The sequence below is a fragment of the Helianthus annuus genome, chromosome 8, assembly GCF_002127325.2.
Source record: "Helianthus annuus cultivar XRQ/B chromosome 8, HanXRQr2.0-SUNRISE, whole genome shotgun sequence".
Classification (NCBI taxonomy): domain Eukaryota; kingdom Viridiplantae; phylum Streptophyta; class Magnoliopsida; order Asterales; family Asteraceae; genus Helianthus; species Helianthus annuus.
In genome coordinates, this window is record NC_035440.2 from 65,482,689 (window position 1) to 65,497,896 (window position 15,208).

At 37.7% G+C, this 15,208-nt stretch overlaps 1 non-coding gene across 1 annotated transcript; it reads right to left on the bottom strand.

The window, feature by feature from the left end:
• Positions 1–1,972: 1,972 nt before the first annotated feature.
• On the bottom strand, positions 1,973–2,079 carry LOC118481542. Its single transcript, XR_004865751.1, has one exon. It is a non-coding gene; the product is annotated as a small nucleolar RNA R71 (small nucleolar RNA).
• Positions 2,080–15,208: the final 13,129 nt, after the last annotated feature.

Consider the following 15,208-nt stretch of genomic DNA (forward strand, 5'->3'; position numbering starts at 1 on the left):
CAACACCCACCACCATCATCCATCATCCATCTTTAGAGTGTGGAGTAGTCTCGGGATCCAAGATTGACTGTAAGGGTTCTTGCCAATCAAAGGCCATGTTTGATTAAGCCTCTTACATCACTTGGTGAAGACAAGTCTTTATTGTATTACTTCTGATTTTTAATCTTTCCGCACTTTTTATTTGGTTTTGTATTAATGACTTTAATAACTAATTTCTTATGTTGAAGGTGAATTCTTCCTATCATTTTTCCGTGGTGTCTTGGCGTTACTTTACTGTTTATATAAAGTAAAAGATTACATCATTCATGTTTTTACGGTCTATATAAAAGCATGTTGACTACCTGGTCGAGGGTTAGGGGAATGGTTTGGTAAGGTTCTTGCCTTGTTCAGTGTATAGATCCTGTAAGGATCTGGTTCAAGCTTACTAGGACCTCCTTCAATACCCACTAGTATTGGATGGCGGGGGTGCGAATAGCTTGAACCCCTCATATGTAAACTACTATTAATACATTAAACCGGCTTCTTGGGATTGTATCCTTGCTGACTCAAACCACTTAGCCGAGGGTAGCGTCACTTTCAAAAGAGGGGCCTACCACTTTCCGCATTAATAACTTAATTAATTATCTTTCAATATTCCGACCCTTTGGGATTGTATCCCTGCTGACTCAAACCACTGGGTTGAGGGTAACGTCACCTTCAAAAGAGGGGCCTACTACTATAACTAAGATAATCTTTTAAAAAGTCCGAAAGTGCGAAAATCATCAAAGGATACATTAAAGGCGAGTCAGATCCAAGTGATTCATCTTGTCTATCTGTTTTTATTTATTTATCTTTGCATTTTTAGTTTTTATTTTTCATGTTTCAAAACTTTGCTAAAAAATAGATTGATTAGACGTTGAGGATAAACCGGTACTAAAAGCTCTTGTGTCCTTGGACGACCTCGGTATCTTACCAACGCTATACTACGCTCACGATGGGTGCACTTGCCCAAGTGTGAGTTTAGTGTTAGTAGAATATCGTGTTTTATAAATTTAAAACTTGATTAATGTGTAAAATGGGCTTAAAAGATTAACAAAAACATATCACGCCGAACGCACACCAAGTTTTTGGCGCCGTTGCCGGGGACACGAGGATTTTAAGAAAGTTTAATATCAATGGCCTAATTATTTTTACTTATTTTTCTATTTTTTAGGATTTTTCTTAATTTTTCAGTTTCTGCAGACTTCAGCACGGGCCATGCCCGATAGGACACGGGGCCGTGCCCATCAATCTTATTGGTAGTTTTTGTTTTCTGAGTTACAGAAGAGTGACCACGGGGTGGTGCTGAACTCCCCAGTAACTAGGATCCAGAAAACAACTACTGTAACCACGACCACGGGCCGTGGTCAGCGACCATGGGGCCGCGATGAGATATCTGACCGACGTTCTTTTTTGTTTTTATCGCATGACTTGGAACCCAGTCGCAGCACCTGAACTTTATACGCAGTACATGAGCTCCAATTCCAATAAAGACATAAAAGAGCCTCTAGACGAACCCGAACGCTTTCTAAGAAAGAGACAAAAAGCTAAAAATCAAAAGAAAGCTTTAGGGGACCAACTCTCAATGGCGGATCAGCATACCCTGATGGATTACCTACGGCCCACGGTCGGTAATCTCGGAGCCGCCATCAATGCACCGAATGTCGATGCCAACAACTTCGAACTTCGGCCGCATTTGATTCAAATGCTCCAAAATTCCGCAACCTTCCATGGCCTAGCTGATGAAGATCCCCATTTACAACTTTTTGGAAATATGTGACACTTTCCGGATCAACGGAGCATCAAACGACGCCATCCGCCTCCGAATGTTCCCATTTTCACTAAAAGACTGAGCTAAGGCTTGGCTTAACACCCTCCCAAGTGGTTCGGTAAACAATTGGGATGAACTCGCCCAAAAATTTCTACATAAGTATTTCCCGCCCTCTAAAACCGCTAATTAATGACTGAAATCAATACATATTCACAAGAGGACGGGGAATCCTTATATGAAACTTAGGAAAGATTCAAGGAGCTATTGAGGAAATGTCCTCATCATGGTCTCGCAGTGTGGCAGCAAGTATCCACTTTCTATAATGGGTTGTTGCCACATACAAGACAAACACTCGACTCTAGCTCCGGGGGACTCCTAGGTAATCGTCGCCCAAATGAAATTTATAATCAAATTGAGGAAATTGCTCAAAACAATTTTCAATGGCACACCCCCTGAGGCTAGGGGTGTGCACGGTTCGGTTCGGTTCGGTTCGTTTATTAGCATTATCCGTAACCGTAACCGAAGTCATCGCTTAATCAGTTCGGTTAATTGGGTTAAGTTGTCGGTTTTCAGCTCGGTTCGGTTAATTTTTGGTTAATAACCAATTCAAACAAGGGCTGATTTTTTTGCTTAAAATACATGTAATGGATGTATAAATACATGAAATAGATGTATAAATACATGAAATGGATGTATAAATAAATGAAATGGAGGTATAAATGCATGAATAGATGTTTAAATAAATGAAATGAAGGTATAAATAAATGAAATGAATGCATAAATAAATGAAATTGAGGTATTATTACATGAAATGAAAGTATAAAACATGAAATAGAGGTATAAAAGCTAGAAATATATAAAAAAATGGTTCGGTTCTGTTTGGTTAATTTCGGTTAACCGATGGTAAACAAATTATCCGTTAACCGACTTTCGGTTAATTCGGTTTCGGTTAATTTCAGTTCGGTTTTGTAGGTTTTCGGTTCGGTTTCGGTTAACGGTTCGGTTATTGCACACCCCTACCTGAGGCACAAAATTTATTGCCCCGAACGCCCATAAAGTAGACGAGAACACCTCTTTACAAGCCCAAGTCGAGGCCCTATCTTCAAAAATCAAAAAGTTAGAAATGGCAAAAGCGGCCTCGGTTATGGCTTGTGAAGGGTGTGGTGGGCCACATGAAAATTGGAGTTGTATGAAAGAAATAGATAATCAAAGGGAAATGGTAAACTACATTGATAATAGACCTAGGTTGTCGGGTCCCCCAACGAGTACCTACAACCAAGGATGGCGTAACCACCCTAACCTTGGTTGGAGGGAGCCCGACAGTAGTAGTAACCAACAAAACCAAAATCAACGAACAAACTTTCAACAACAACTAAGAAGTGAGTCACAAAATTTCACTCAACAACAACAAGGAGGACGGGAGAGGCTTGAAGACCTCGTTTCATGCCTCATCTTCGAAATCGAAAAAAGGTACTCGGATCGATTCTGATGCGTGTGTAGTGTAATATATTTTTAATGTATAATTAAGCCCTTTTTACACCTTTAGCCAAGTTTTAAATTTATAAAACACGATATTCACTAACACTAAACACACATATGGGCAAGTGCACCCATCGTGGACGTAGTATAGTGTTGGTAAGATACCGAGGTCGTCCAAGGACACAAGAGCTTTTAATACCGGTTTATCCTCAACGTCTAATCAAATCAAAAAGTGAGAAAAATGTTTTTAAACTAAGAAAATAAAAACTAACTAAATGCTGAAAAATAAAAATAAAATAAAAACAGATAGACAAGATGAATCACTTGGATCCGACTCGTGTATTAGTATAACCTTTGATTATTTTCGCACTTTTGCACTTGTTTAAGAGATTATCTTAGTTATTGTAGTAGGCCCCTCTTTTGAAGGCGACGTTACCCTCAACCCAGTAGTTTGAGTCAGCAAGGATACAATCCTAAAGGGTCGGATTATTGGAAGATAATGAATTAAGTTATTAATGCAAATTATAGTAGGCCCCGCTTTTGGTGGTGACGTTACCCTCGGCTAAGTAGTCTGAGTCAGCAGGGATACAGTCCTAAATAGCCGGGTTATAGTATTAATAGTAGTTAACTTATGAGGGGGTCAAAGAGTTTGGATCCCCGCCATCCAATACCTATGGGTATTGAAGAAGATCCTACTAAATTTGACCCAGGTCCCAAGCAGGACCTCTAAATGCTGAACAAGGGCAAGACCCTTACCAAACCTTCCCATAACCCCCGACCAGGTAGCCAACATACCTCCATATAGACCGTGGAGATATGAATGGTGAAAATCTTTTATTTTATATAGACAGTAAAATAATGCCAAGACACCATGGACAAACGATAAGGAAAGATCACCTTCAACATAAGCAACTAGTTATTAAAGTCATTAATACAAAACCAAATAAAAAGTGCAAAAGATTAAAAATAAAAAGTATTATACTAAACACTTGTCTTCACCAAGTGATGTAAGAGACTTAGGCAAACATGGCCTTGATTGTCAAGAACTCTTACGATCAATCTTGGATCCCGAGACGACTCACACACTCTACGATGGACAATGGATGATGGTGGTGGATGATGGTGTTATGGTGGTGGTGGATGGTGGATGAAGTGTGAGAGAGGTGGTGTGCCAAGGGATGAGATGGAATGAAACCAAGCACCCCTATTTATAGGCTGAACAGAAGGCTGGGCACGGCCCCGTGTGCGCTGGACACGCCCCCGTGCCCGTCTGACACTCTCTCTCCTGATAAAACGGTTGAATCAACAGCAAATTCGTTTGCAAACCTTAATGGGATGCCGGTGATTAATGTGACGGTGCGATGTATAATTTGCAATTGCTATATCAATAGAATTCTTTTGCTTTTCCAAGACGATTAGTGATTCAAAATTTTTTATTTCATTCACTTTATATGAAAATTATTTTCTTTACTTTTTATTTTAATTGTTCTTATTAATTATTTTCCACTTCCATTCAATTTTATTTTATTTTTCCAAAAAAAAAAACGTTGTATGTACTGATCTAAATGTACATTTCAATACGAATTTTATTCAAAATAATTTGTAAGCACTAATGTACAATTATTAAATTAAATTGTCTTGCAATTTTTACTATTCAAATATTACTTGGATGTTATTTAAAGTTGATTTTCTGAAGTGGATTTTTAATAGATGTCATAATATCATAGCTTAAAAGAAAATTGGATTTTATCGTTTGGTTCATGGTTCGTACACTAATTCTTCGCTGCAACGTGGGACAGGTTCTTAGCAATATGAATAATTTCTGCTTTGCAAAACTGGTTGGTTCCCCCGCTGCAACGCGCAGGTAGAAACTAACCTCGTTTTTATACAAAATACAAGCTAAGAAAATAGAGTTTTCTTCAAGAATTAAAACAAGTATAAATATGTATATTTTAGGGAAACATATATAAATTTAGTAGTCACCAAATTATGTGCTATGTGTATATTATGTGTAGATATATATATTAGTGTACATTTAGGAACTTAAAATTACACTAAATACTCCCAAGGAGTATAAACACCAATTACACACAAAAATACACAAGAAAATATTTACAACTAATATACACAAAAACCACCTATATATGGGTATATGGACAAAAGACCAAAATATATAATTATATACTTATATTCCTTAATAAGTCTATGGACTTGGACACTTGGATAAATATTTGGACATATATATATGCTTAGTGAGAAATATATATAATTACTACAATTAATGAAAATTATACAAAAATTGAAAAAGTGATAATATATATATATATATATATATATATATATAGGGAGGGGCTCATGCGAGAACCACCCTTATTGTGAGAACCGCGAGAACTAATGTGAACACAACCTAAAATAGCTAAAAAAACATAACCCCCCCCCCCCCAAAAAAAAAAAAAACCTAACCCCCCCCCCCCCCCAAGCTAAATGCTAAAAACTAAAACCCCCAAAAAACCTAAAAAAAACCTAAACCCCCCACCCCCCCCCACCCCTCAAGCTAAAATGCTAAAAACTAAACCCCCAAAAAACCTAAAAAAATCTAAAAAAAATCTAAAAAAATAAAAAAAAATCTAAATTTTTTTTAATATTTTTTATGCTCAAATCGCTACTTTAGTGGCCAAAAAAAATTTTATTTATTTTTTTTTATTTTTTTGGCTTCGAAAAGTAGCGATTTTTATATAAAAAATAGTAAAAAAAAAAAATTTGTGTGATTTTTAGCTATTTTTAGGCATTTTTTGTTGTGTTCACATTGGTTCTCGCGGTTCTCGCAATAAGAGGTGGGTCTCGCATGATCTTCTCCCTATATATATATATATATATATATATATATATATATATATTTTAGCGCAATTCTATATATATATATATATATATATACATATATACAGGTTGAGGATCATTACAGAACACTAATTATTGCAAGAACAAAAAGAACAACTCTAAATCACTAAATTTTGGGATTTAAGATTCATATTTTTTAAATTTTATTTTTCTTACATTCATATATGTATTATATATACATAAAAACATAGGCTACACATATATATAGGTAATTTAACCTACATATATGTAGGTTATATAGAAACAGAAAATTTTCCATATTTTGTTTTGAATTCTAGTGTGAGAAACAATAAATCTTACATTTGTAACATTTTCATTTTCTTGTTAGGTTTTTAGGATTGAAAAAATGGGTGATTCATTGTGTTCTGCGTGTTCTCGTAATATTTAGTGTTCTGCATAGAACCTTCCCCTATATATATATATATATATATATATATATATATATATATATATATATATATATATATATAAAGTGTAACGTACAATAGGGCTTATCGTACGATAGCTACGCGATCATCCCAGCCGTACAATCTGGTGCGAATTCAATCTTCGCATGTTATAAAAAGGCAAATGAAATCGCATGGCTTGAAAATGCAATGAAATCGCATGTTTTGAAATCCCATGCAAATGAAATCGCATGTGAAAAAATGGCTAGCATGGGGTAATGTGAAAAATGGCATGGGGTGTGTAGAATCGCATGTGGAAGATTGAATATCGCATGTGAAAAAATGGCTAGCATGGGGTAATGTGAAAAATGGCATGGGGTGTGTAGAATCGCATGTGGAAGATTGAATATCGCATGTGAAAAAATGGCTAGCATAGGGTAATGTGAAAAATGGCATGGGGTATGTAGAATCGCATGTGGAAGATTGAATATCGCATGTGAAAAAATGGCTAGCATGGGGTAATGTGAAAAATGGCATGGGGTATGTAGATGGACAAAATCGCATGTGGAAAATTGAATTCGCACCAGATAATACGGTTGGGATGATCGCGTACGTATCGTACGATAAGGCCTATTGTACGATAACTGACCTCTCTCTCTCTCTCTATATATATATATATGTATATATATATATATATAGGGTAGGGTTCTAGAGTGAACAACCTCCCAAGAGTGAACTGATCTGGACCCTTGATTTCCTTTTTAGTTGTTAAGGGTAGGATTGTAATTTTATAAAAAAATTAGATTTAAATCATTATCTTAATAATTGAAATCAGTTACATATTTCCTATTTTAATTCCTTATCCATAATATCTTATATTTTTTAAGAAGATAATTATCAAAACAAACAACAAATCACTAGATTTGAATTTCAATTTTTAAGATCAACAGTAACTTTCAGATTTCATCACCAGAATTCAAATTTTGATTTTTAAGATCCACGTAACCTTCATATTTCAACGGTATACACATGTGTACTTAGATATGAATAGAACAGTACGCATGTGTACTTAGCATACATAGAAACAAATACCTGTAAAACTATTTTATATTTAACAAATTACAAGCTCCATAATGTTTTTTAAACCAAGCAAAAAACAATAAACCCAACATAATCGGAAAAATAAAAAACATATTCTCTTACAACTATTCGCAACGTTGTATGCTGAATCATCCTTATCGGCCAAGCAAACAAACATACGTGAATCATCCTTATCGCAACTTTGTTAGGATCTGAGTTTGGATTGATTGTGTTTTACGTTAGAATTAAGATGAACAATGGAAGAGAAATGCAGCAGAATTTAGATGGAAACAAACTTTTCACAATCAAACAGGAGAAATGATTTCAACATACATTTTCATCAAAGAACCGAATGTTTAAATTTATTTCAAACACTGATTACAATTGCATGTATGCTCACAAACTCCCCCTCAGCCTGAGCTCACAATGGTTTGTTCGTGCAGGAGAAAGATGGTGAAGAGCTAATAGAACAGTACAGAGCACTGTTCTATTTATAGGCACGAGACAAACCGCTGAGCATCTTTGCTGACGTCACCATGAAAGTGACATCTAACCTCCTAACAAACTCTAACATCTGACCTATACAAACTCTGTTATGCTAACAACTGTTATTACAATACAATTCATAAAGTAAACTAAACTACTGCTGCATCCTTCCACTGATGTGAACCCAGCAACACTTTACATATCCAGCAGAGCTTGACTCATAGCAGTAGATTGAACAGCAGAGCTTTAGTCTTTCATCAGTCTTTATCTTGGGCAACAGTTGTTGGTCAGCAGTTTGTAAAGATCAGTAGATTGAAGGTCAGCAGATGTTGAAACCACTTTCAAGGGAGAGATTTGAAGCATAACATCTGCTTATTCTAGATCCACTGCCCTGATCCAGTTTTGGCTTTAATTATCTGTTCCTCTGATAGGGTTCAATCCCAACAATCTCCCCCTGGAACAGATAATGCCAAAACTCTTCATTATTGAAAGATCTTTATTGCCTCATCAACAGTTCCCTTATTTGCCCTTTGAGTTGTAATTCAAAGGCTAAGGCATGTGTGTCAGCATCATCCCTGCTAAGTGGAAGATCAAGGAGATCCTGCAAATCTTCAAGACTCAGGCCAAGAGCTTGTTCCCTTGTTATTTTCTTCACTTCTCCATCAGACTTGATCATTGTCAGTACATGGGTCTATTTATCAGTTTTCCACTTTAGTACTTTTGAGTCTGGTGGGTTTCTTGGGAGATTTTTATTGGATGAGGTGTTTGGTGATGCAGGCCTATTCATGACTGTCTGAGCAGTACTTACAGATTGATCCAATCCAAGAGTTTCTTCAATCATTATCTTAATGCCCTCTTTTACAAGGTCATCACCAGCCATTAATTCTTGGATTTTTTCAGCACCCAACTGATTTTGATCCTTTCTTTTATAGATAGCAGCACCAGCTGGAGTAGTGGCTCTTTTGTCTTGCAGCTTTGGTGGTCTTGTTAAGACCTCTGCCTTTGAATAGTCAAGTTTTTGTGGAACTTTTGGATCTTTCTTTCTTAGTTCCTCCAACCTTTTGTAGATGGCCCTGACTCTTTCTTCTCTCCACTTTGACACAGAATTCTTTGACCCATAGTCAACTGCTATCAGCTCCTCTTTCATTCTCTTCAACTCTAAAGCTTTGTCAGGAACATTCTTTTTGAATTTTTCAGGAGGAGTGTGTTTGACCTTATTTTTGATCATTTCTTGAATCCTGGCTGCTTCACTCTCAAGCTAACTCTTTGTACATATATTTCTCTCCTTTGTGTTTCTTGTAAGTCATGATATTTTCAATGTAGTCTTTTCTCAAGGTTTCATCTGCCCTTTCTGAGATTTGCTGACATACATTTTTAGCAAATTGTTCCAAAGATCTGACTTGTGTAAGTAGAAACTGATAGTTCTGCTGAATTTCTCTATCAGACTTCCCTTGTGTATTTCTCTTTGAGATATCCTCTGCTTGCTTAGCCTTGATTTTCAAATATTCTTCAATATTGTTAGGCTTGGGATATCCTTCAACTGAAGGCAAACTCCTTTTAGCAGGGTCATCCTCATAATAGAAAGATTTGATTTCTTCTCCAACTGCTATAAGTTCCAGAGGAAATTGAACACCTGCAGGAGGTAATGGCTTTTGAATTTGAGCTGAAGAGAGAGGAATGGGATTTGGAATTGTGAAAAAGTGATAGAGGTTTTGAAGATGTTGGTGGTGGTGAAATGTTATCATCTTTCAAAATTAGCCTTCTCCTTTTTGGTTGAGGAGAGACTGATGATGTTTTGGGTAGATCAGTGATGGTGATTTGAGTGGCAGTGGTTTGTGATTGACTAATAGTTGTTGAGACAACTGGTGTTTCAACCACTGTTGTCATTACAGCAGATGTTGTAACATCTGATGTCTTCTGCTTTTTGGCAGGAAGTGATGATGGGGTGGCTGTTTTTGGAGGTGAAGTGATTTTTGGTGGTGATGATGGTAAGGCAGTGTTAGTGGTGTTTGTTGAAGTGGTGTGTGTTGAAGTGATGGCAGGTGTTTGGCTGATAGTTGTTAAAACCACTGAAGTATCAGCAACTGTTGACACAACAGGTGTTATAACAACTGTTTGGGTGGAAGTTTGATGTTGGGGGCTTTTGGATGGTGGTTTTGGAGTATGCTTTGTGAGTCTGGATGGTATGGACTTGGGTTCCCTCACTTTTCTAGTGGGATTTCCTTTTTGCACAGGATTTTTAACATCCTTTAGCTCTAAACAACCCTGCGCATTCAGCTCCATGTAAGCTCTTTTCTCCTCATTCCACCTTAACATAGCCTTTTCCGCTCTGTCCCTTTTTACACTTGCTACAGCTTCATCAAGTGCATTTTGGGTAACATCAACCTTTTTACTACCATCTGGCAAGGGAATGTTTCTGGTCATAGCATCCTCTTTTGGTTCAACATACAAACCATCCTCTATACCCTTCTTTTTCCACTCCTGAATTTTCTCCCCCTTTTCGGCATTATCTGGAGGTAATTGATCAATGAAAAGAACAGTGGGAGGAGCAGTGCCAGTGTCAGCAAGAGATAGGCCTTGATAGCCTTAATATCTGCTTGTGTGTTCTTGAACCTAGACTTCATTATGGTTCTCAGCTCTTGTACATGTATTGCATGTTGCTGATCAGCCATTTGTTGTTGTTGTTGGAGAAAAGGTTGAAATAAGTTCCATATCTCATCTGCAGCAGGTGCTTGTGGTGGAGCAGGTGCTTGAGGTGGAACAACAGTGGGTTGTACCATTTGAACTATCAACAACTGATGCAGCATTTCTTTGATTTCTGCAACAGAGGTATCCGTTTTTCAACTCTGTCCGTCAATTCTAGGTACTTTAAACCATCACCCAACTTAATGGGATCATCTGATTTCCCACTAGCAGTGGTTGTAACAGTGGTTGATGCAGGGAGTGTACTCCAAGCATTATCCATTGATGCCCCTTTTTCTTGGTACTGGGGACTTCTTCCTTCAGCACTTGATAACCTTTTGATAGAACCAATGGTTAAAATAAACTCACCAGTGGTTATCAGAGGTGCTATAGATGGAATTGCCTCCAAGGAAGTCTTATTGATGTAACCACTGTCCAAGTGTAAACCAGTGGGTTCAACACTTGTAGTGGCTACCTCACTTGGATTACCACCAAGAGTTACTTGTAACTCAAGGGGTGTAACCTCCTCAGGTTGTGTTAGTGGGTTAGCAAAGATTGATACATCAGGCCCAGTCATATGTGGAGGCATATTCTCATGGACAGTTGATTGAGAAGGACTGGTTTGTGCCTGGTTCAAATCAATTGCATCCAACAAAATCTTTATATTTGGTGGAAATGTGGATGTGAGGTTGGGTGTAAAAAGAGAATTTGCCTCGGGCATTGGGCTGTGGATAATGGAAGCAAGTGATTCCAGAGCATCATATTGTGGTGTCCCTATTTGTACAACCTGTTCTTTTTGAGAAGAAGCAGGAGGAGTTTCAACCATGGGTTGAGATATTTCTACCAACTGCTGTGAGGAAGTAGCAGCAGTGGTTTCTTGTGACTTTTGTGCTGTCACTGGCAGTTGCTCTGGTATCTCATCCTCCAGAGTTGCCTTTTTGGTAGGTTTGGGGGGTTTTTGAATTTTCTTTTGTTTTGGCTTTTTGGGAATTTTAGGTGTGGGTTTCAAAGCAGTTGTTCTACTGCTTTGATCACCTTGAGCAGTGGGCTCAGCAGCAGATACCTGAGGAGCACTGTTTGCTGCTAAATTCTGCTCAGGCACCTCTGCTTGTGTTTTGCAAGGTGTTGACATTCTTGTAAATGTTTCAGCAGTTAAGCTATTTATTTGAAACGATTCACCTTGTTTTATTGCCGAAACATCATCCTTAACAAATTTCTTTTCAAAATAATAGCTTAGAAATCTTGAAAAAGTAAGAATGACTTATTTTCAAGATTTTTTACTAAATCATTAAAAATTTCCTGAGAATAATTGAAATCTTCATCTTGAAGAATAGCATATCCCAGATTTTGAATTTTTAATGGTATTTCGTTAAAAGAAGTTGTTTTATTTGAAACGCACATTAGCAGGGTATGGAATAAAAATCTTGTTGCAGGAGGGAAGTAACCTTTTTGTAAGGTATCCCTCTTCATCATTGTATCTGCATACCCTCTTTCAATGAAGTCAATTTTTAACTCATTTTTGGGAAAAGAATTTTTACCTTCCTGATCATTGAGTTCAAAGACTTCTGAGATGGATTGTGGTGTAATTTTGACAGCTTTACCCTTTAGAGAAGAGTTAATGGCTATAACAGCTTCTCCTTGTTTGTCAAGGGTTGCATTTTTCCAAAACTCTCTTTGGGTCGTCAAGTAAATTGGTGCATCTGCTATCAACAAAGTTTTGTACTTTGATGCAGACATGATATCAATGATGGAGTCGAAAGCATCGGTAGTGCCGGGTTTTGTGAGAAGACCCAGAAGGTTGTGAGAAGGTTTGTGTGGAATTTCAGTGGGTGTTGACGATGATTTTGAATTGGGTTTAGCGGATGACTTCGATTTTGTCATTTTGGAGAAGATGACTCGAAGATGGTTGTGAGGAAATTTGAGAAGATGAGATGTAAACTGCTTTGAGAAATTATTTTTAAGAATTCAATTCGACAGTAAAACCCTGTTTGGGGTTTTGAAAGGGGGTTTTATGGAGAAAAAAAGTGAATGCTAATGTGGCAGCGGTTACAAAAGGTCTGACCACTATGTACTGTCCACGTGCCATCCCCTGATGAATTGAAGGACAGTACTTTTATGAAAACTACTGAAGAAGGCAGTGGTTGCAACGGTAACAGATGGAAGCAGTGGATGATTTTTACCATCAGTAGATAGCATATCAGTGGATACAACATTGGTTTTGAACAACAGTGCTTATCAACAGAGTGAGAGAACAGGGGATGACTTTTAGCAGTGGACAGACTTTAAAGTAGAACAGACTTTTGAACCATCAATGGTTATGGCAGACTTTTAAGGATTTAATGAAAAATTCATTTTTAGCTATTTTTAAGGATGGATTTTTGATTTTCTGAAAACATTTTAATGCTTTTATTCATAGAAAAATAGGATTTTGCCTGTTATTCCATGTTTAGCATGCCAATCCTAGAGATCAAGCTTTCAAAGGTGGATGTGTCTAATGCTTTTGTTAGCACATCTGCCAGCTGATCCTTAGTTGGAACATGATGCAGAGAAATCAAACCTTTTTCATAGCAATCCCTCACAAAGTGATGTCTGATGTCAATGTGTTTGGTGGTTGAATGGGAAACTGGATTTTTGATGATATTTTCTGCTGCCTGGTTGTCCAACATGAGTGGTGTTTTCAAGGCAGTAATACCAAAATCCAGCAACTGATTTTGAAGCCAAAGCAGTTGGGCTGTACAGCTTGCAGCAGCTATATATTCTGCCTCAGCAGTGGATGTGGAAACAGCTGCTTTCTTTTTGCTTTGCCAAGACACTAAGCAATTGCCTAGGAATTGGCACCCTCCTGAAGTGGACTTCCTTGTCTTGTCACATCCAGCAAAGTCACTATCTGAGAAACCTGAAAGCTCAATTTTACCATCAGCTGGATACCAGATACCAAGTGTGGGAGCACCTTTGAGGTATCTAAATATCCTTTTTACTGCAATAAGGTTTGACTTTCTAGGAGCTGATTGGGATCTTGCACAGACACATGTTGCAAACATGATGTCTAGTCTAGATGCAGTTAGGTACAATAAAGACCCAATCATGCTTCTATATAAGGTCTGATCAACCAAATCATCCTTCTCATCAGACATGACTAATTTATTGGTTGCAATGGGTGTACTGCATAGCTTACAATCATCCATATCAAATTTCTTTAAAAGTTCTTTGGCATATTTCCTTGATGGATAAAAGTTCCATTTTGCAGTTGTCTTACTTGGAGACCAAGAAAACACTGGAGTTCACTCATTGCACTCATTTCAAACTCAGCTGTCATGAGTTGCCTAAACTCTTCACACATTTTGTTACATGTGCTTCCAAATATGATGTCATCCACATAAATTTGGACAATCATCAAATCCTTCCCTCTCCATTTTAAAAACAGTGTTTTATCAATTCTTCCTCCAGTGAAACCAATGGAGAGTAGAAAGGTGGAAAGAGTTTCATACCAGGCTCTTGGTGCTTGTTTCAAGCCATACAAAGCTTTATTTAGCTTGTAGACATGATCCGGATTAAATGGATCCACAAAGCCTGGAGGTTGATAGACATAAACCTCTTCTTGAATCTTACCATAGAGGAATGCACATTTAATGTCCATTTGATACACCTTGATGTTGTGGTTGACAGCAAAGGCCAGAAATAATCTGATAGCTTCAAATCTTGCTACAGGGGCAAATGTTTCATCATAGTCAATGCCCTCTTCTTGTCTGAAACCTTGAACCACAAGCCTGGCTTTATTCTTGACAACAATGCCCCTTTCATCAGTTTTGTTTTTGAAGACCCCCTTTGTGCCAAGAGGACTTACACCCTCTGGCAGTGGTACAAGCTCCCATACTTGTTGTCTTTTGAACCCTTGGAGCTCCTCTTGCATGGCTTCTACCCAGCTATTATCTTTCAGTGCCTCTTGGTACTCTACTGGCTGATGGAGAGATAGAAAACCAGCAAAAAGACAAATGTTTTGGGATTGACTTCTTGTGAGCACCCCTTCATTGATGTTGCCAATAATTTGATCTGGTGGATGAGATTTCAAGAAGATTAACTCCCCTTGGTATGGAACAATGGCATTAAGTGGTGAGGGCTGCAGATGTGAATCATCTGAGCTAGCCACTGCTGGTGACCTTGATGATCCAGCAATGGCTTCAAAAGGTGGTGGAATAGGAGGTAAAGGTGTGGACACATGCTGACTTTGATCCACTGTTTGAGGACTTTTATCAACAGTGTTTGATGATGTGGAAGCATGGGTTAAGGGGCTACTTTGGTCAATAACTGTTGAGGTAGCAGTGGTTGAGCTTTGACAATTGTTTTGAACACCTGCCACTCTTCCCATTGTGGCAGACTTTTGTTGAGGAATGATGATCTCATACCCATA